The sequence below is a fragment of the Macrotis lagotis genome, chromosome 2 (genome assembly GCF_037893015.1).
Source record: "Macrotis lagotis isolate mMagLag1 chromosome 2, bilby.v1.9.chrom.fasta, whole genome shotgun sequence".
NCBI lineage: Eukaryota > Metazoa > Chordata > Mammalia > Peramelemorphia > Peramelidae > Macrotis > Macrotis lagotis.
This window is the reverse complement of record NC_133659.1, coordinates 23,357,243-23,378,067: the sequence shown is the minus strand read 5'-3', so window position 1 is coordinate 23,378,067 and position 20,825 is coordinate 23,357,243. Positions and strand designations below refer to the sequence as shown.

At 41.6% G+C, this 20,825-nt stretch overlaps 1 long non-coding RNA gene across 2 annotated transcripts in view; it reads left to right on the top strand.

The window, feature by feature from the left end:
• Positions 1 to 20,825, top strand: part of LOC141512419 (uncharacterized) — a 177,470-nt gene that overhangs the window by 141,959 nt on the left and 14,686 nt on the right. The window contains exon 3 of one of the 2 annotated variants that reach the window (XR_012475492.1): positions 1,494 to 3,519. This is a non-coding gene — a long non-coding RNA (uncharacterized LOC141512419). Of the gene's footprint in view, positions 1 to 1,493; positions 4,416 to 20,825 lie in introns of those variants that run through there. The other variant, XR_012475491.1, reaches the window with a different exon arrangement.

Sequence of the window (20,825 nt, the reverse complement as noted above, 5' to 3'; positions counted from 1 at the left end):
AGAACCCTCCTAGAATGTGTTGTCTCTCCAAGTAGATGAGTAGATAGAATGAGCTTCTTGAGAGCAGAGACTGCTTCATTCTCTGTTTGCATTCCTTGCTCTTGGCACATGCTTTACATCTTATTAGTATTTCCTCCTTTCCCTACCTTTCTGCCTTCCTTTTTCCCTCACTTCTTCCTTCCTTTCTCACTCATGCCCTCTCTCCCCCTTGCCTCCTTCCCTACCTCTCTTTCTCTTCCTCCTTAGCTCCCTCCTTACCCCTTTCTTTCTTTCCTCTTCCTCTCTCTTCCTCCCCTCCTCCATCCCTCTGTTCCGTCTTCCACCCCTGTTCCTCTTCATCTCTATCTCTCTCTCTTTCCCTCTCTCTTCTTCCTTGCCTCTCTCTCCCTCCTTTCCTCTCTCTCCCCCTTCCTTCCCTCCCTCCTTCCCTCTGATCCTGTGTACCTCTCTCCCTCTGTCTTCCTCTTCCTCCCTTTACTCCAAGCAAGGGATACAGCTTTGCAAAGTAATAATGGGGAGACAGACTCCTGTGAATGAAGAACAGCAAGACCAGGTTGGTTGACTGATGAAAGAATGTGGAAAGGGGAATCAGGCACATTGTGGCTAGAGAGATAGGTTGGAGTCAGGTTATGAAGGACTTTAAAATGCCAAACAGAGGGGCAGCTAGGTGGCGCAGTGGATAGAGCACCGGCCCTGGAGTCAGCAGGACCTGAGTTCAAATCCAGCCTCAGACACTTAATAATTACCCAGCTGTGTGACTGTGGGCAAGTCACTTAACCCCATTGCTTTGCAAAAACCAAAACCCAAACCAAAGGGAAAAAGCCAAAGGGGTGTGTGTGTGTGTCTGTGTGTGTGTGTGTGTGTGTGTGTGTGGTTAGCCTCTAGTGGTCAAAGGGAATTCTTGAATTGTTTGTGCAGGGAAATGCAACGGTCAGTGATTGCCTCTCTTGCACTCTGATTCAGCCATACTGGCTCTCTCTCTGTTCCTCACACTTGACCCTCCATCTCCCACCTCTGGGCCCTTGCACTTGTCATCCCACATACCTGGCATGCCCACCCCCTCACCTTAAGGAGTCTGTTCCTTTAAGAAGCAGCTTAGGCACCATCTTCCATAGGAAGATTCTATCCCAAACTCCCTTGTATTCAACTACTTAAAATATTTTTGCACCTATTCACTGTTAATGCTATATTTCTTTAGGTGTGGAGTTGTTTCCTCAGTTAAAATGTAAGGTCCCTGTAAGTAGGGGTTGTTTCATTCTTTGTATTTTCATCACTGCAAGTGATTTAGTGAACAGAGCATCAGACATGGAATCAGGAAGACCTGAGTACAAATCCAGCCTCAATTACTAGCTGTATGACCCTGGGCAAGTCACTTAATCATCATCTAACTCAGTTTGCTCATCTATAAAATGGAGATAATAATAGAACCCATAAAGCTCTTTTCAATTCTTAAAGTTCTATTTGAATGTTCCCTCTGCTTCTTCATCTTTCAGAGGACAATCTTTCAGACGTTGGAAGGCTGCTATCAAGTGTCCTGAGGGCATCAAGGTCATTCCCTAGATAGAGAACAGGACCTGGTGTCAGAAGACCTGATTTCAAATCTGATCTCAGGTACTTACTAGCTGGGTAAGTCACTTAATTCAGTTTGCCTCAGTTTCTGTAAAATGAGCTAGAGAAGGAAGTGGTAAACCACTCTACTTTGCCAAGAAAACCCCAAAGGGAGCTACAAAGAGTTGGATACGATTAAAATACCTGAACAACAACAATCAAGTCATCACATCTACCCTTTAAGTCTATCTCTAGGCTAACCATCTTCCATTTTTTTCATTTAATTCTTGCATATTGTGGTCATTAGTTCACTCTCCTCTGGACATTTGTCAATGACTTTTCTAAGGAGGAGATTCAGAGGAAAACATGTTCAAGGATTGGACATTTAAAGGGCTACTCCAGAAAAAAGGTTCATATGGATTCACACACACATGAACAAAGCATGTGCACATCTGCATGTCTATTCACACACACAAATACCCAAAAGTAAATACACAGACACACATGTATATATGTGTAAACACACACATGTAGATGCACATATGTACCTCAGTTTATACCCTGAGTCCATCATTCTCTCTCAGAGGTGGGAGCATGTTTCATGATCTGTTCAAATAAAAACTCAAGTGTTCTTGGCATGACTTAGTCCTACATTTTAGAGCCTGCTACTTTATGGTTGAGAATCATCCCCCCATGTTCTACAGGGTGTTCCTGTAGAAGAAAAGTGGACTTAGCCTTCTCTTAACCCTTTTCCAAATATAATCCTCAAGCTAACTTGGGCACACCCCTTGGCTGGGTGCCTATACCTGGATTTCTTCTAAGGTGTCACCCTCACAGGTAGCATGGCCATTTACCAGCATGATGGAATCTTGGTATCTCTCTAGGTAATCTAAGAGCCCTTCTCTGAGCAGTCTGGAGATCTGGGTTGGAGCCCTGGCCCTTCTGTTAACTTGCTGATTGACCTTTGGCAAATCTCTCTGGCCTCAGTTTCCTCTTCTGTAAAATAGAGGTGATGGTATTTTTTTAACCTACATTGAAGGCTTATTGTGGAAAGAACTTCCCATTAGCAGATAATAGATGTAGAAATATTTTGAGCTGTCATTAATGGGGATATGTGGGCAGGATGTCAGGAAGAGTTATTTGGACTTAAAGAAATGAGGTTGTATTTTCCATTGGTGGGTCTGAGTGGTTTGTGCAGCTGTTTGGATAAGGTCAATGCTCTCACTTTCTTACTTAGAATAAACAGCAGTATATTTACCACTAGTTCTTCACTTGTGATTTACAGGAAAAGGCTGTCTTGGTTTCTGAAAGCCATCTTGCCTTGGGGTTATGTTCACAAACTTCATCCCAAATTAAAAAAAATTAAGACCAATGTGAACATAAGGTTCCTTAGCCTGCTCCTCTGGACATACTCCAGTGGAGATCACTGACCCTTTCAGTCATGATCATGTGCAACCAGGCTGAATTATATTTCAGGGGTTCATAGATTTGGAGCTGGAAGGGTTCATTTTTTTGGGTGAGGAAGCTGTGGTTCAGGAAAAAATGAATGTTCATAGGATCCTAGACAGAATTGGAAGGTACCTTAGAGTCCATCAAATCAAGTCAAGTGAAGTCAGTAAGTAGTTATTATTACCTACTATGTGTATGACACTGTTAAGTTCTGGGGATATAAGGAAAGGCAAAAGACAATCCAAGTTCTCGAGGAGATCAGTCTAGGAGGAGGTAATAATGATAATAATAATTATAATAATGATAATAATAATGTTTTTGTCCTTCATTTTTGAAGAAGACCATGAAATCAGGGAGTTGATGCCATGACAAGCACATGATTTGAGTGAGGAGTATGGTGTGCCAAATCACCAACCTCACTTTCTCCTTCAGAGCCATCTGGGTCCTGGGGCCAGATATGAAGCAGGATGACTGGATGCTGAACAATCAGGGTTAAGTGACTTGCCCAAAGTCACATAGCTGGTAAGTGGCCAAGTATCTGAGGCCAGATTTGAACTCCCTTCCTCCTGAATCCAAGGTCAGTGCTCTATCCATTGCACTACCTAGCTGCCCCTGTCTAGGAGGAGAGACAACATCCAGACAATTATGTACAAATACTATATAATTGGGATAAATTGGAGATATGAGATTAAGGAAGATGGGGAAGAGTTTCTTGAAGAGGGTGTAGGTTGAAGGAAGCCAGGAATCAGAAATGAGGAATAGGATTCCCAGCATGGGGGACAGCCAGCAGACCTGCCAGGAACCTTCTATCCCCTTCATTTTTAAAGATGAGGAGAAGTGAGGGTGGGAGAAGCTCAGTGAGCTGATGCAATTGCTAGTAAATGTCTGAAACAATTCCCATCTTCTTGATTCCAAGCCCCATGCTCTACTCATTGGACCACCTAACTGCCCCCAACCCTTTTAGTTGACCTAAAATCCAGGTCTTGCCACTCCAAGGCCAGTGAGTGTGATTTGGACTATCCAGGGGAAACTTCTTCCCACATGCTCATGCTCTGGTCTCATCAGTCAACATCATCGCACTCAGTCTTATGTTCTCTAACCACTTGACAGTGGAGACAAGAAAGGAAGGCTTCTCTCCAAGCCTATTGTAGCCGTCTGTATCCCAACCCTTCACAGTTCCCACATCTTGACCAGCTTCCAAAATGAATGGGGCCCAGTGGGACTTGCTGACCCTCAACCATAGAGGCCTGGAATGTGAGAGTGGCAGGACTTTAGAGAGCCTTGGAAATAAACCCTTCATGTATGCAGCTGGGGAGACTGAAGTTTGGAAGAGGGAAGTTACTTGTTCACAGTCACAAAGCTGGTAAAAAGAAGTGCTCACAATCAATGTCTTATATTACACCATGTCTCCAACTTCATTTTTAGGACTTATTTTAATTGTTGGCCTAGAGTCTGTGAAATCACTTGCCTTGAGTGGTAGAGTGGGAGATCCTCCTCAGTCACCCCAGAAGAACTCTGGTCCTAGGGAGATAGGAGTGAGAAGAGATAAGCCCCACCACACCCACAATAACAACAGATCATGTTTACACAATCACAGGTTACAAATTCTCCTGATTGTCCAAAGAAAAAGAGCCAAGTGTTGGTGTTTCAACTTCATTGGAGAAGAAAATGAGGTTCAGAGAGGGGTCACACAGCCTATGTGTGTGGACAGGAACCCAGGTCCTCAGGTCCCAGTTCAGTGTTTTTGCTGTGGCACCTCCAGTATCCTTGAGTCAATTCAGAGCCTAATGTGGCAGAGGAAAAGATACTCAGTAGGGAAGAGATTTGGGTTCTAGTCCTGATTCCTATGCTAACTCAACATAGGGCTATGTTTTATCTATCTAGGTAACTTGGTGGGGAAGTGGGTGGGAACTCTGGACTCGGAGTCTGGAAAACCTGAGTTCAAATTTAGCTTCAGACCCTGCGTAAGGGATTGAACTTCTGCCTGCCTCAGTTTCCTCCTCTTTAAAATGGGAACCATAATAGTACCTCTATCCCAAGGTAGTTTGGAGGATCAAAGGAGATAGTATATTTATGAAACACTTTGTAAACCTTACAATACTTTATAATGCTGCTATAATTAGGGGAACAGGGAACAGACCAGATGAACTCAAAAGGCTTTTTCATTCCAACTTTTATTTTTCCCCAACACTTATGACCTGCTAAGCTCCAACATTTTTCAGTGGTCTAAGTTCCCTCCCAGCTCTATCATTTCCAGTTCTAAGTTCCCTCCCAGTCCTGTCCTTCCTTGTTCCAAGGCTCCTCCCAGCCCTGACCTTTTCTATTCTAAGGCCCCTCCCAGACCCTCCCATCTATAGACATCTCTGACATTCTATATTTCTCTTATTCTTTTCTCCCCTATAGTTCCCAGGTTGAGGTTGTACAAACAATAGACTATGCAAGGGTACATGCTCTTCAGTACAAACATTGAGCTGAACCAGATCCAAGAGTACATCCTTTTCACGAACAAGATCACAATCCCTCCTTGATTCCTTCTTGTTTTCCACTTGGAAGATCCCTGCAGTTGCAAGTTTGAATGGCCTCATCTCTGCCAAAACACACTGACCCTCAGCAGTAGCCTCAGTTCTAGGGAAATGCTCCCTTCTCCATCCAACCACTGACCTTCCCAGCTTCCTTCAAGTCTTACTTCTACAGGATGTCTTCCCCACCCCCTCTTCATTCCAGTGCTTTCCCTTTCTGAATTATTTTCTCTTTATCCTGAATATAGTTGGCTTTGTAGCTATTTGTTGCATGCTGTTTTCTCCAGTAAACTGTAAGCTTCTTGAGGGCAGATCCAGTTTTTTGACTCTTTGGCATCCCCACAGGTGTTGAATAAATGTTTATTGAATTGAATTATATGCACTTACAGAGCCCTGTCCATTTGTAGAACCATTCTGCTGTGAATAGTTTGGTTTGCCCAAATTCAAAGAACTTTTGGGATGGACTGACATTCTAAGTAAGAAATGAGAGCATTGACCTTATCCAAACAACTGCACAAACCACTCAGTCCCACCAATGGCAAATACAACTCTTTGGAAGAAGTACAATAGCAAGGAAGAAGTGGGTCCAAGGGGAAGTCTTTTAATCTGGGATGTCACTTTGGACAGATTGTCTCTTTTTCCTACTCTAGACTAGAAGCCAGACCTAAAAGTCCCAAGACATTTGTTTATCCTCATTTATCTGAAGAAAGAGTTGATAGTATTAATGGACTTGGAAGGGTCAAAATAGATGATGCAATTTTGGAAGGGAGGAGAAGAGAGGCAAAAGTGATAATGGAGATTAAAATAATTATGAAAATCAGGGCCTTCTTAAGAATACAAGAATCAAGATGAGTCCCTGGTGTGATGTGACTGTAAAACTCCCTCTTCCAATCTTAGGCTGTGGTTTCCTGAATAAGGGAGGCAAATACTTCCCTCTGCTTCTTCAGACCACATATGAAGTCCTGTGACCTGTTATGGGGCACAAGGTTTTGGCATGACATTGACCATTTGGAGGAAGTTTTGGTGAAGGTGAGAAGAGTAGGGATAAGCTGATGATTAATTGACAGAACTAGCCTCCAGATCTAGAGAAGAGATCCTGGGAGGGATGAAATCTTGAAGAGTGTGAAGGGTTGTCCTGCTGAGGAAGATCTCAATGTGTTGGGCTTGGCCTTAGAGGACAGAGCTAGAGGCCACCAGTGGACATGGAATCAGATGCTAACTCAATAGGACAAGCTTCCTAAAGACTAGAGCTGTCCAAATAGAGTGAGCTGCCTGCAGAGGGGGTGAGGTCTTCCTGGAGGTCTTCAGGCAAAGTCTGACAAGTTTCTTGTTGGGAATGTCCAGATAGCGGTTTGACTCGATGAACTCTTAAGTCCCTCAGCTTCTGAATTTTGTGATTTTTTTTCTCCAAGTCAGGAAATAGAGATTAAGGCCATGACAGACCAATCACAGGGGATGTCAGATCTCTGGTTATGTTTCCTCTGATAAAAAGTGAGCTCCTTAAGGGTAGAGACTATTTCATTTCTGCTTTTGTGTCTTAGGCTCCATAACACAGAGCTGGTCACAATGGTGATACTTCATTATACATGACTAATTGTTAAATTCATTGAGTGTTGGGCTGGAATCAGGCGTTGATTGCCTCCTGAACTCTGATTGGATGTGAGACCATCTTAAGGTCTTTCATTTGGACAGTCCTTGGACCACATATATTTTATCTCCCAGGAGCATTCTACAGTCCGATCCAAGTCAGTCCAATGAGCATGCTTTTTAAAATCTCTTCCGGCTCTAAGACATTGTCTTATCCACTAACTTGGGGATGTTAAAACAAAACAAAAACCTCTGTCCCCAAGGAACTTATCTTCTACTGAGGTATCTCAAGAGGAAAGATCAACTAAAATTTTTTTACAGGTACTTTGTGATTTTTTTTAATCATTGTAGGGATTTTCATGTGGATAAAGTCCCTTCACCAATACAGATTGACACCTGTTTTGCAACTTCAGGTCTTGAGAGTTGCCCAAAGCATTGGAATATTAAGTGATGCAACTAGCCAGAGATTGACCTTGAACCTGGGTCTTGCTAAAACCAGCTTTCCCCACCCCATTTTCCCAATGCAAAATTGTCACTCCAATAATTACACTACTTGCTGTCTGACATCCCTAAATGCTTCCTCAGTGATTGACCTTTCTTAGTTGGGAAAAGCCTGTTTCATTACAAGGAGACAAATGAAGCTTTGAATAGGAGAGACCTTCAAAAGACCCCCCCCACCCACCCAGTTTGACAGAAGGCCTCTAGCTGGCTGACAACCCTTCCTCATCTACTCTCCTGGATGAGTCAGGTCTTTAGAATTTCAAATACTCCCCTTCTCCAGAAAGCCCCGAATTCTGCAAACATTTCTCCTGGGTGATGTTTTTGGCATAGCTTCAGCCCCATTGGGGGACACGGAGCAGACGTGGCACCTACTGGGTTCTTGGCAGCTGGTTCTTCTACATTCCCAGAACCAGGAGGAAGCTGTCAGACTCTTCAGGGGTGAGTTCCCCAGTTGGGGAGGGAGTAATGAGTAAGCCTCCGAGCATCCAGGACATCTTGTGGCTCAGGCCTTCTCCAGGGAAGTGCACCCTAGAATGGAGGGGATCTTAAATCCACCTATACTTATCAAATGGTGGTGATAGTGAAAACTTAACTACTTGAGAGCCAGGGGGAGAGTAGATGCTGACTCTGATGCTTCCTGACTATATGATGTTGGCTAAAACACTTTACCTCCTTCTCAATGTCCCAAGTTGATTTACCTCTGGTTTAATGGTTAGAGTTTCCCTATCAGGAATCTCCACATAGATGATACTGCAGATACAGGTAAGATGTGCTCTGCTGCTCACTGTTACCTGCCCCTCATCCTTCCACATATTATGTCCTCTAACCGAATATAAGAGCTGGGGGTCTTTCATTTTTGACCCTTGTTTCTCTCAGGCTGGGAGGTACACACAATGCTTAACAATGTTGATTGGATCTTTGAGAGAGATAGAGATTCTTTGACAATCAAGAGCTGAGAGTTAGAGATGAACATGCCACAGGAGTCTTGGAATCCATTGAAATTTGATGGACTCTTGGGCAGCTAGGTAGCAAAGGTTAGAGTACCAGCCCTAGAGGCAGGAAATCCTAAGTTCAAATCTTCCTTAAGACACTTGATACTTATTAGCTGTGTGATCTTGGGCAAGTCACTTAACCCCATTGCCTTGTAAAAAACAAAAAAAATTGATGGGCTCTGATTACGTCTAGACTTGGCAAAAATGAACTGTTTATCAAGGAAATACAATGTGACAGAAGTGAGGTTTCTTGATGAAGAATGAAAGAATCTGTATCAAAATCTTGGGAACTTGATGCCAAATCATGTAAAACTCATGATTGTAGTGTAAGGAAACTCAAATGGCAAGTTTTTAAATTCATGAACAGTTGGAAGATTTACTGCAAAAATAAATGCATTTTAGGGTGCTAGGTGGTACAGTGGATAGACTTGCCCCGGAGTCAGGAGTACCTGGGTTCAAATCTGATCTCAGACACTTAATAATCACCTAGCTGTGTGGCCTTGGGCAAGCCACTCAACCCCATTGCCTTGAAAAATCTGTGAATAAACAAATAAACAGACAAACAAACAAATAAATGCATTTTGATTTACTTTGTCCCAGTTGATCAGACCATCAGACCATGAACCCCTCAAGGTCAGGAGGTGACTTTTTGCCTTTCCTTGTTGCCCCCCTACTTAGTTCCCAAACTAGAAAACATTAGGCTCTTAATAGATGCTTTTGATTTGACTTTTAGCTCACTATGTAAACTCTGGAAATAGAGTGGGGTACAATGGAAAGCAGAGAGTTCCTCACCCCCAAGTTTCAAGATGGATGGTGACTTCTCAGGGCTGATCTAGGGAGGATTCAGGTTTTTCCTCTGAGTTGGAGTAGGTGATGATGGAGGTCCCTTCCTATTCTAAAAGCATGAAGATTCATCTTTCTTTCCCCTCAGTTCCTTCTTCAATGTTCATTAACAAACACTTGGCCAAGTCACTAAACATACCTTGAAAGGTCACTCTACTGTACCAAGAGGGACGTTAAAGAAGAGACTGGAAGCCTTGAGTTCATTCCCAATCTAATTCAATGAGCATTTATCATTTGCCAAGCATGGAATGATATTGTAGAAAGAATAACATTAAGTGGTAGGTTAGATTACATGACCTAGGAGTTTTCAGAATCAATGAACACAGATTAATTTGAACTTGGAAATGGAGATAGAAAAGCAATAAAACTTACTTGTCCTTAAGGAGCTTACAGTGGGTTGAAAAGGAAAACATATACATGCTGATAAGTGCATGTAAAATAAATACCAGGTCATTTTTTTTTCAGTGGGATGGGGGGAATTCGTAAAAATCTCTAAAAACCAGACCCTGCTCTCAGGAACTTAGTCTAATAGTGGAGATATTCACCCAAATAACTATAAACAAGACAGGAAAAATGAGAGCTAATCAACATAGACAAGGCACAGGCATTAAGCGGGGTGGTGGTGGTGGTGTTGGTGGTGGTGCTAGAAAAGGTTCATTCCAGAAGATGGAAATTTTGTTGAGACTTGAGGGAAGCTAGGGGGAACTGAGGCAGAGATGAGAAAGGATAGAATTCCAGCCAGTGAAGATGTCTGGATTCAAGAGGTGGAACAAGAGCAAGGGCATCATTGTCATGGGATATTGAAATCAATGGAGTCGAATAAGTATAAGAAGACTGGAAAGGTCGGAAGGCTCCAGGTTATAAAGCTGGAGAAGTTGCAGGTATTATAAACAAAATTCAAAGTTTGGACAGGGGACAAGACTAAATTAGCTTAGGTCCTTCCTGACCCTATATTTCTGATTTGAAGAATTTATGGTCCCAAGGTTCTTTGATACTTGAAATCCAATGATCTCCAAGTTCCAGAATTCTATCCATCTTTGACCCTATGGTTCTGTAATTCCAAGATACCAAATGTGTGTAAGTGGGCTGAGGGCCTTTGGAGGAAAGGTAATACATGTAGCATGTGCAAAGCATGATTTTTTTTGTTCTTAGTGTCAGAGGACCAAGCCAGTGTATGCACTAGCCTGCTCCAATATTAATGCAGAGCTGGCTGGGGGCTCGAGTGTGTTTGCTTACAACATCTGTAAGGAGTACTTCCTGCCAACATTACCCTGAAAAGAAATATGTCCTCACAAAGCCCTGGAGATGAGAAGTCCACTGGGAGTTTATGTAAGAGTTCGAGTGGTGAAAGAAATATTCGCCAAGAGCATTGGCTTCCGGGACCACTCCGCCTCTGGTGACAGCTCAGAAGTGACTCACTATGTTTCACGTTCTTTCTAAAACACGCATGAGGAGGAGGACAGAGTGTACCCTGCGTAAGAATCTCCTAGACCCTGACTGGATAGTTCATTAATGTTCATTGGATCTTAAATCCAGTCTTTTAAAAAAATGTTCCCATGGTGATGGAAATGCAGAGGTCCTGGGGAGGGAAACTGGGTCAACCTTCTTGGTGGGGTTGGAAACAAGAGGGTTTGACCCACACCTTTTCTGAATGTAAATCTGAAGGATGAAACATTGAGAATTGGAATCCTGGAGCTGGAAGCCCCCCAAAGCTATGGAAAGTTAGGATGTAGAGTATAGAACATTAGAGATGGATAGCTTAGAATGTTAGAACATAGAATGCTGGTTCCAGAAGGGAGTTTGGAACATGAGGTTTTAGAGCTTTGTAGTGACCTTAGAACAAAGAATGGGAGCTGGAAGGAATCTTAGAATATAGGGTTATGTCTTCAAGGAATCTTAGAGCACAAGATGTTAGACCTGGGTGGTACCTTAAGGGCTGCCTGGGTCTTTAGAATGTAGAATGGTAGAGCTGAGAAGGACCTAAGAAGGGAGAATGTTAGAACTTAGAACGTAAAAGATTATAACATAGGGCTGTGAGGGCTGGAAGGAAGGAAAAAAGTATTTATTAAACAATGTTTCAGATGCTGTACTAAGAGTTTTACAAATATTATCTTGTTTGATCCTTATAACATCCCTGCAAGGAAGGTACTATTATCCACATTTGATAGTTGAAGAAACTGAGGCAGACAGTGGTTAAGTGACTTGAAATGGCTTACACCACTGGTAAATGTTTGAGGTTAGATTTGAACTCAGGTCTTTCAGACTCCAGGTGCAGTGAACTTTGTTTGGCCTGGTATCAAGATTTCTCACTCTCCTAGCTGACCTCCTCTTAACATTATCTCCTTCCTCAATCAATGTCCTTCCTAAAATATGGTACCCAGAAGTGCTGTATGCAATACTCTTGAGCGTCACCTTGGAGTAGCTTAGCAGTGTGTCCAGATAAACGATGTTTTCAAGTATTTGAAGAATTTTTATTGGACCAAGTCCCAGTTTTCTAACATCAGTATCCTTCCAATGACTTGGGAGTCAAAGGGCAGTATGAACACTGAAGATCTCCCATAGTTGTACTTCTTAGCTTGGAGTTTCTAACTTGTTTTAATTTATTTTTAAATTTAGATATTCACATAGTTAGTTTCCTTGGTAATGCTATGTATTTTATTTGGGGCATTTAAAACCATCATTCTGAAAAGGGACCCATAGTTTTTGCCAATTCCTAATTTCCAGAAAGGTCCAGGACACAAAAGAATAGAAAAACCCTTAACCCAGGGTGACTGTGGGTCACATGAGTTGGGGCTATCATATTACAAAAGAGGGATGATGGAGGAGAAGGATAAACTGTATGAATTCAGAGAAATGCATGATGAATGCGTGGCCCTTGTGCATCATTGGCATCCACGTAATATCAGGAGGATATGAAGAAGGCTTTCCCTACAGAGTGACTGGATCCACTGTGGTGGTTTACAGGAAAACACAGACAAGAGTCACAAAGGCAAAGGTAATCTGCATCACTGGAGTGACTTCTCATCAATAACATCACTGACCCATTGTCATTTTGGAGTAAGTTCAGAACTTTATCTGAACTTACTTTTTTCCCCCACTTAGTTCATTTTATCTTATTTGATTTGGCCCAATGATCTTGCTTGTTGCAATCTTTTTGGATCCTGACTCTTGCCCAAGTATATTTAGTCATCCTTCCTAACTTCAAGTCATCTGTAAATGTGTCAGAGATGTTTTCTATGAATTCATCTAAGTTATCAAGGAAAAAAATGAGAAACCCAAGGCTAAGTTCAGATCCCTTTGTCATTCCATCAGTGACTCCTTTTTGGATCCAACCATCGACACAGCTCTGAAATGATTTCGCTGTATTGTTTGTAAGATGTCCATGAGACCTTTTCAAGTTCTTCACTGAAATCTGAACAGATTTTCTCCTTGTTTCCTTCTCTCCTTTCCAATCTCCTTTTCTTCTCAAGCATAGCTTTAGCCAGGTCTTGAAGGTCATTTTTGGACTGGGTCTAGAATGGTAGACTTCAAACACTTTGGATAATATACCCCCTTAGGGGGAAAAAAAAACATTTCAAGCAAGCAGCATTAATATTTACAAATGACCTACATTCATTACTATCTTTGGAGTTATCTACATTGTAAAACATGAGATTTAAAAAATATATGCAAAAGGATGAAGTAAGATGTTATATTTGATCTTATAACTGATAAAGAATAATCTGGGAATGTGTTAGTAAGGGGATGCTATAGTCAGACCTGCTCTTCAGGAAGATCACTTTGGCTGTTGAGTGGGGAGAGAACAGAATGGAGACTGTTGCAATAGGTCACAAAGGGTGATGAGGATTTGAACTTAGCAGGGGGTGTGAGTAGAGAGAAGAGGACAGATAAGTGAGATAGGGAAGCAGATGACAGATTTGGTCATTGATGGGATATGAGGAGTGAGAATGACAAGATACTTGTGAATGTGGGTTAACCAGGAGGATGAAAGTGCTTTTGACTATAATAGAGGAGTGTGAAATGGGGAGGATTTGAGGAGAAAGATAATGAAATGAGATCTATGAACTGGATAACCCATCCATGACTGTGTCTCTAGTGTGACTCACTCTAGATAATGTGGAGGGGATGTGCGGGATGAGGAGAGGCAGGCTCTTAATCATAGATCACAGCTGAGCCAGCCCTCCAAGGAGACATGCTTCCTTCACATCTAACAGAACACTGTTAGAGGATGGGGGCTGAATTTTCCCAATGGCATCTGCATCATAGTTTAAGTTATGTGTTAGCTTAGGTTATAACTGCTCTGAGGAACTGACAATCATCTTATAAAGGGGGAGGTTAGGAATTAAAGGAGGGGCTGAGTGGAGGAGTATTGGGAGCTAAGTGTTGATTGTTGTACTCTGTGCTTGAGGAGGACCAAAATGACTTCACTGTGTTGGGGTCAAAGTACGGTGTGTCTGTCTGTGACTGATCATATCAATAAAAGCTCACAAGTCTCTATCATAGGTTGGGCACACATAGTCCATAGGAAAACTTGAGTTGAGATGTCTCTAAATTTGTGCATCTGTGCTCATAGAGCACATGCCATTCTGGGTGGTCCTTTGCTAGTGTCTACCACATCTCCCAATCAATTCCAAAGTTTTTCTGAGAGATCTTGCAAGACCTTCTTGGAGATAAGACCCAGGATTGGCTATTTTGGCAAAAGTGAAGTGTGATTCATTCCTTTACCTTCTAATTGATCACAAAATCTTTGGGGTCATGACAGACAGTCCCCTCAAGGTGATGCCATGGCCCACTTACTTTGAAGACCACTGAACTGATCAGGTCTCTAGGTTTCCTTCCAACTCTCAATCTGATGGGGTGATTGTATACTTTGACCAGCTCATGCCTGCCAATTGCTGTTTCCTTTGTTTTTGGATAGCTTGAGAAAAAAATGTCATAGACATAAATGTGAGCATCGGGATGTAGCTACTGGAGAGATTGGGGTCTTGGGAGGCAATTACTAACCTTTTGTGTCCTCCACTCTGGTCAGGCCACATAGAGAGTATTATGATTAGATCTGGTCATTCCATTTTAGTAAAGATGTTTGTAAGTTGGTGAGCACCAAGAATGATGAAAGGGGTTAAAGGACCTGGGAATATTGAAGAGTTCAAAGAATGGAAGTCATCAAATTTGGAAGACAGATCCAAGGTCAGCTACTGTAAAAACAGCTGCTATAACTTTCCTGGAAAAGTATCAGCCAGTGAGAGCCCCTTGCCTCTCCTCTTCCTGCCCCCCCCCCCCAGACTGTAGAAGAGAAGAGTTAGGATCAGAGTTACCAACTACTTAAAGTATTGTCATGGGAAGGAAGCCTCAGAGGATATAACTGGGAGCAAGGGGGGTAGTTGGGAAGGGGTAGATTTGGACTAGATGCCAAAAAACAAATTTCCCATAGTAAAATGAATTCTTTCTGGAGGTAGTGAGCTTCTCATCACTGGGAATCTCCGACATGAACTAGAGAACCATTTGTCAGCAATGATGTAGCTGAGATTTATGATGTAGATACAGGACCCTCTTCTATTTTAGTTTTGTGATTCCCCAATAGTGCCTTGGAAGGGGGCCTTGGAATGACCATTAGACTATAGAATACAATTAGAGTTTGATGACATGTTAGAACTGAAAATATCAAAGCCAACAGAATTGATCTCCTTTATAATCCTTATATATTTAAAAATATTTTTGCAGTCTGTAAACTTTACCAGATATTACAAGGGTTCTTGGCTCAAACATATTGTTTTTTAAAAACCTATTTATTTATTTATTTATTCATTCATTATTTATTTATTTATTACTAAAATAATCTTACTGTCAGGGTAAATATAATCCCCTTCCCCCCAAAAAATGGAAAAATCCTTATATAAGTTTAAGTCTCTCCTTCAGTTTCTCAAAGGCAATGGATCTAGGGGTTGACCAATTTCATCCTAGTCACACAAAAGTCAGCAGAAGGTCTGGGGAAAGAAGACACATCTCATTCCTTCCAACCCAAAGTTTTTTCCCACTTGACCCTGATGTTTTCATCCCTGAGCCAGTCCCAGGCTCTCCCTGGCCTTCCCCCTACCATGGACCCCTCTGGTCTTCTCATTTCTCATCGTCCTGTTTCCAAAGGGAGGGACCCTTGCTATTAGCTCCCTCTAGAGAAAAACCCAAGTGATCTAGGAAGAGATTCTTGCTTTGGGTAGAGAGGTTGGTTCTGATTCTAAGATTGGGTGACAAGTTCTAATATTCTAGTTTCATTAGAAATATGGATTCTAAGGGCATCACCCCCAGAAAGGTTGTCCCCACCTCCCCCACTCCTCTGGCAGCATCATTTCCATTCCCTTCTATTCCATCTTTGTAGCATTTCTTCAGTATTTCATGTGTACCCAATCTTGTGGTGGGCATGTGGGCAGACACAAAGACATTTCTGACATTTTCTCTTCCCTCAAAGAGCTTATTATGTTGTCGGGAAGATTTGGCCTGAAAATGTGGAGCAGTGCCCAGAGTGGAGAATCTCAGACAATCAGGGCCTCTAATGGGGGAGCTAGACTGGCTGCTGGGTTGGTACCTGAGCAGGAACCCCGACTTCAACACACTTGACAAGTGGCTTCTGCAGGAGATCGAGCCTCTGTCTTGAGATAGCCCAGACCCCCTTTGGGTCATCTCTGGTATTCAAGAAGCTTCTCCTGGCTTTAAATCTGAACTGATATGTGTTCAATCCACACATTATTTCTCATTTTAAAAAAGGAACCAAAACATCCTTGTTCTATAGTGCTTTAAAGGTCATCAGTCAAATTGTGTGAGACTAAAAACATCTCCATCTAATGGATACTATAGATATATCATGGTCACATTATCACATGATCACAGAAATTAAAAAGTCCCAAGGTAAAATGACTTGTCCTTGGACCTTTTAGCTAGTGAGAATCTGATGCATAATTTGAACTCAGGTCTTCTTGATTCTAAGGCTGGCCCTCAGTTCACCATACTCAGCCTAGTGCCACATGAGAAGTCATTATACCAAAATTTGATCCTTTGGCTCTATGACATTGCCTCTGAAGGGTTTTCCAACTTAAAGATTCTCTAACTTTGGCTATTTTGGAAGGATGGATAATATAAAGGAGTCAATCTTCCATTCAATGTTATGGACCTAGCTACATGCAGAGGAGGGGACTACCAGGAGCCATAAGACACAATCGACATCTCTTTTTTTTTTTTTTTTAACCTGTGCACATTCATTCATTCATTCATTCAAAGTCAGTGCACAGATAAAGCTCCTCCCCACCCCCCAAGTGCTGGCATTTGTCTCATAAGCCCCCCCACCCCCGGGAGTCTTTGAAGTCTTCATTTATATCTAAGTTAGGAGCAGGGAAGAAGTTTAGGGGGCCATTCATTATAGTTGATGTATTTTAAAAAAGAAATGAGTATTAAGGCAGAAGACATAAAAATGGATTATTTAATTCACATATAAAGCAACATTAAGTAGCTTGTTAGGTGGCTCCTTTGCTTTATTTGGGAACACAATAGCTCTCATAGGGGCAAGTAACTCTCTGAAACAATGCATTATACAATATTTGGGATTGTTTGGAATGACAACAATTTGGAATGACTTGGAAAAAACCAAACAAATGTAAAATCATTGTATTGAAGATGTTCTGAAGACTTTTAGGCTGCTCTCCACCTTCACACTGCTCCAGTTTTAAATCTTGAGTCAAGTGCAACCCCTCCCCACAAACAAATAAAGCCCTGCCAATCTCATCTCTTTTTTAGGGGGGCAATTATCATACTCTAACAAAACAAAACAATTAAAAAAATCCCAAACAACCAAAAAACTCACAAACAGTCCATTTAATAGCATTTGCAATGGACAATGGAAGACCCAGAGTCATCATACTCCTGCTTGCTGATCCACTGGATGGTGGAAAGAGTCACCAGGATGGAGCCTCTAATTCAGAGTATTTGTCTCATTTAGGTCAATGATCTTGATTTTCAATGTACTAGGGCCTAGGGCTGTAATCTCCTGCATCCTGTCAGCAATGCCTGGATACATGGGGGTACCACTATACAATATAGTACTGGCATATCAATCCTTTTGGATGGCAACATCACACTTCATGTTTGAGTTGAAGGTAGTATTGTGAATTCCAGAGGATTCCATACTTAAGAAAAATATTTGGAAGAAAGCTTCTTGGTAGTGGAACCTCTTGTTGCCAATGGCGATAACCTGACCTTCAGGGAGCTCATACCTCTTCCAGAGAGGAACTAGATGCATCAGTGGTTGTCTCCTGCTCTAAGTCTGGAGCAATATAACTCACCTTCTCTTTGATGTCATATACAATTTCCCTTTCAGTTTGGTTTTGAAACTGTCCCCTCTCTTAGTCATGATTTTTGTAACATAGTCTCTCAGATCATGGCCAGCTAGATCCAGATGAAGGGTGGCATGGGGAAGGGTATAACCTTCATGGATGGGGGACATTAAGGAACTTACCACCACCAGACTCTACCACAATGCCAGTCGTGTGACCAGAGGTGTACAGGGACAGTAGAGTCTGGATGGTATTGTACATGTACATCTGAGTCATCTTTTCTCTACCAGTTCTGGGGGGAGCTACTGTGAGCAGCACAGAGTATTCAGAGGTCACATGGAGCTCACTGTAGAATGTATAATGCCAGATCTTCTCCATGTCATCCCAGCTGGTGACAATACCATGGTACTTCAGGTCTAGAATAACTCTTTTTGCTCTGAGCCTCATCTTCCACAAAGTTGTCTTTCTGGTCTATATCCCATCACATCCTGATGTCTGGGATGCCCCAACAATGGGAAAGGAAGAAATTAGGGTTAAGAAAAGGACATTGTCTCCTGCAAAGTCAGTTTTACACATTCTAGAGTCATTATCAACTACAAGAGCAGCCATATCACCATCCATGGACAACTTTGAGATGTCAAATCTAAATCCTTAAGAAAGAGAGGAAGTGGTGGACCTGGAAGCAGGGGAGAGGCAAGTGCACTCTGGGTGGGATAGCTTAACATCTTAAAGGTACTTCCCTCATTCAAGTTGGAGGAAATGTCTAACAATAGGGGAAACACTTGGAGAATATAGTCTAAGATGGTTTAGACTAGGGGGACAATGGAAATTTGGGAAGTAATGATTCCATATTGGTGGTAGCTAATGTTTGTCTAATGCTTTATCATTTACAAGGCACTTCCTATACACTGACTCCTTTGACTTTCCAAGCAATTGTCTGACATCAGTTTCACTGCCACCATTTTATAGAAGATGAGACTATGGTCCATAGAGGCTGAGATGAATCAAACTTGTCCATCTTCAAAGAACTAACTAAGAGGTTGAGCTGGGATTTGAACAGAAACATTTGAACTAGAAATCTGATCCTTTTTCCATTATCTAACACACTGTATTTGGACCCCAGCATCATGTCCTTTGAGGACAAAGGACAAACAACAGTACCACCAGAGTCCATTATTGTTATTACTGCAAATAATGATTTTTAGCTCACAGATTTGTGGAGTGAATTAATTAATTTTTAAATTTTTAAAATTATTTTAGGATTTTGCGAGGCAATGGGGCTAAGTGGCTTGCTCAAGGCCACACACCTAGGTAATTATTAAGTGTCTGAGGTTGGATTTGAACTCAGGTACTCCTGACTCCAGGGCTGGTGCTGTATCCACTGCGACACCTAGCTGCCCCTGGAGTGAATTAATTTAAAAACATTTATTAAATGTTTATTATGCACAAGATATTGTGCTAAATGTCGGAGATACAAAGATAAAAATAACACAGTCCCTGTCATCATGGAGCTCCTATTCTAATAAGGAGTGGTGGTCAAGGTGTTGTGCTTTAATTGGGATAGTCACAGCAATGGTGAATGGAATCATGGGACAGCTGATTGATACATCCTTTCCAGAATCAATCCATAACCATTTATTAAGCACTTAGTGTCTAGCACTGTGTTGGTGCTTATGGCTTGTAGTTACAAAGAAAAAAATAAAAAAAAAACAACTTTTACTGTCAAGGAGCTTATTGTCTCTGAAGTATATGCAGAAGTAATTGTAAGTTAATTTGATTTGTGTTCCCAGAGTAGGAATGGAATGTAGGAATGAGATACATTAACAATGGCTGGGAAACAGGATGGAAAGATGGTTGGGGGTCTGGAGTTGGTTCGACTTTGGGACAGCATGACAAGTATTATGGTCTACAAAGTCTTCTTACAATAACCCTGTGAGGTAGGAAGAGAAAGTAGTAGTATTCTTACTTACAGTGAAGATAACTGAGACCACAGAGGTTGAACAGTTACTTAAGGTTACACAAGTAGCAAGAGTCAGAATTGGGATTTGAACTCAGGTTTCTTGGCTCTAAATCTGGACTCTTTCCATTCCAACAAGCTCCCTTGGCCTTTGAGTAGGTCATTCTTGAAAATGAAGACATCATTTTTCTTATTGACAAGACCTTGCCATCTGAGGTTGAGTTTGGAATATATTTTTGTGTGTTTCTCGTACTGTTCGACTGCCTTGAGAAACTTAATGATCTATTGTCAAATTGTTTCACTTGTGCCAAACTCTTTGTCAAACCCAATACTTCTCATCCATTCTTGGTGGGATGGGTATCATCCTTGGTCCATAGATTAGTCTAGGAAGGTTCAGACATCTGAAACAGAGTGCTGGAAGCCCTGGATTGGGTTATATGATATCTGAGGTCTCCTGCAGCTCTATGTCTTTTAGATAATTATGAAGCCAGGGAGAGGGCATCAATGAGTTCTTTTATCAGTAAATAAATCACAAAACTCTGACACATGAGGGTAAGAAAAGACAAATTTTAATTCACAGGGTATTGAAAAAATTTCACAGGTTAAATTCTCTAGCAAGATAAAGAAGGGCTCTCAATACAACTTTACATTACTGAGCAAAAACATGTCACGACTGGGAGGGAGATGAGGACTTGTCCAGTAAAACTGCCTTGTTTTACAGATGAGGAAACTGAGTAACAGACTGGGAAGGTGACTTGCTTATGAGATCATGTGGAGAATTTAGTCAGTAGTTAACAGGCATTTAAGTCTTCACTCTGTCCTTGACCAATGATGAGTTACTAGAAGATTCTTATCCTAAGGGAAGGCAATGATGTTACATTTCTTACAATAATAATGTGTCTTCTTATTCAGCAACAATTTTCCTATGTTTTGGTCTCTGGACCCATTTACACTAAAAATTATTGAAGACCCCCTAAGAACTTTTGCTTATGTGGGTTATCTCTATTGATTTATACAATCATTATATTTAAATTAGATTAAATTAAATTAAATAAAAACATCTTAGTTTCATTATGAAAATAGTTTTAACCTCATGGACCCACTGAAAGGG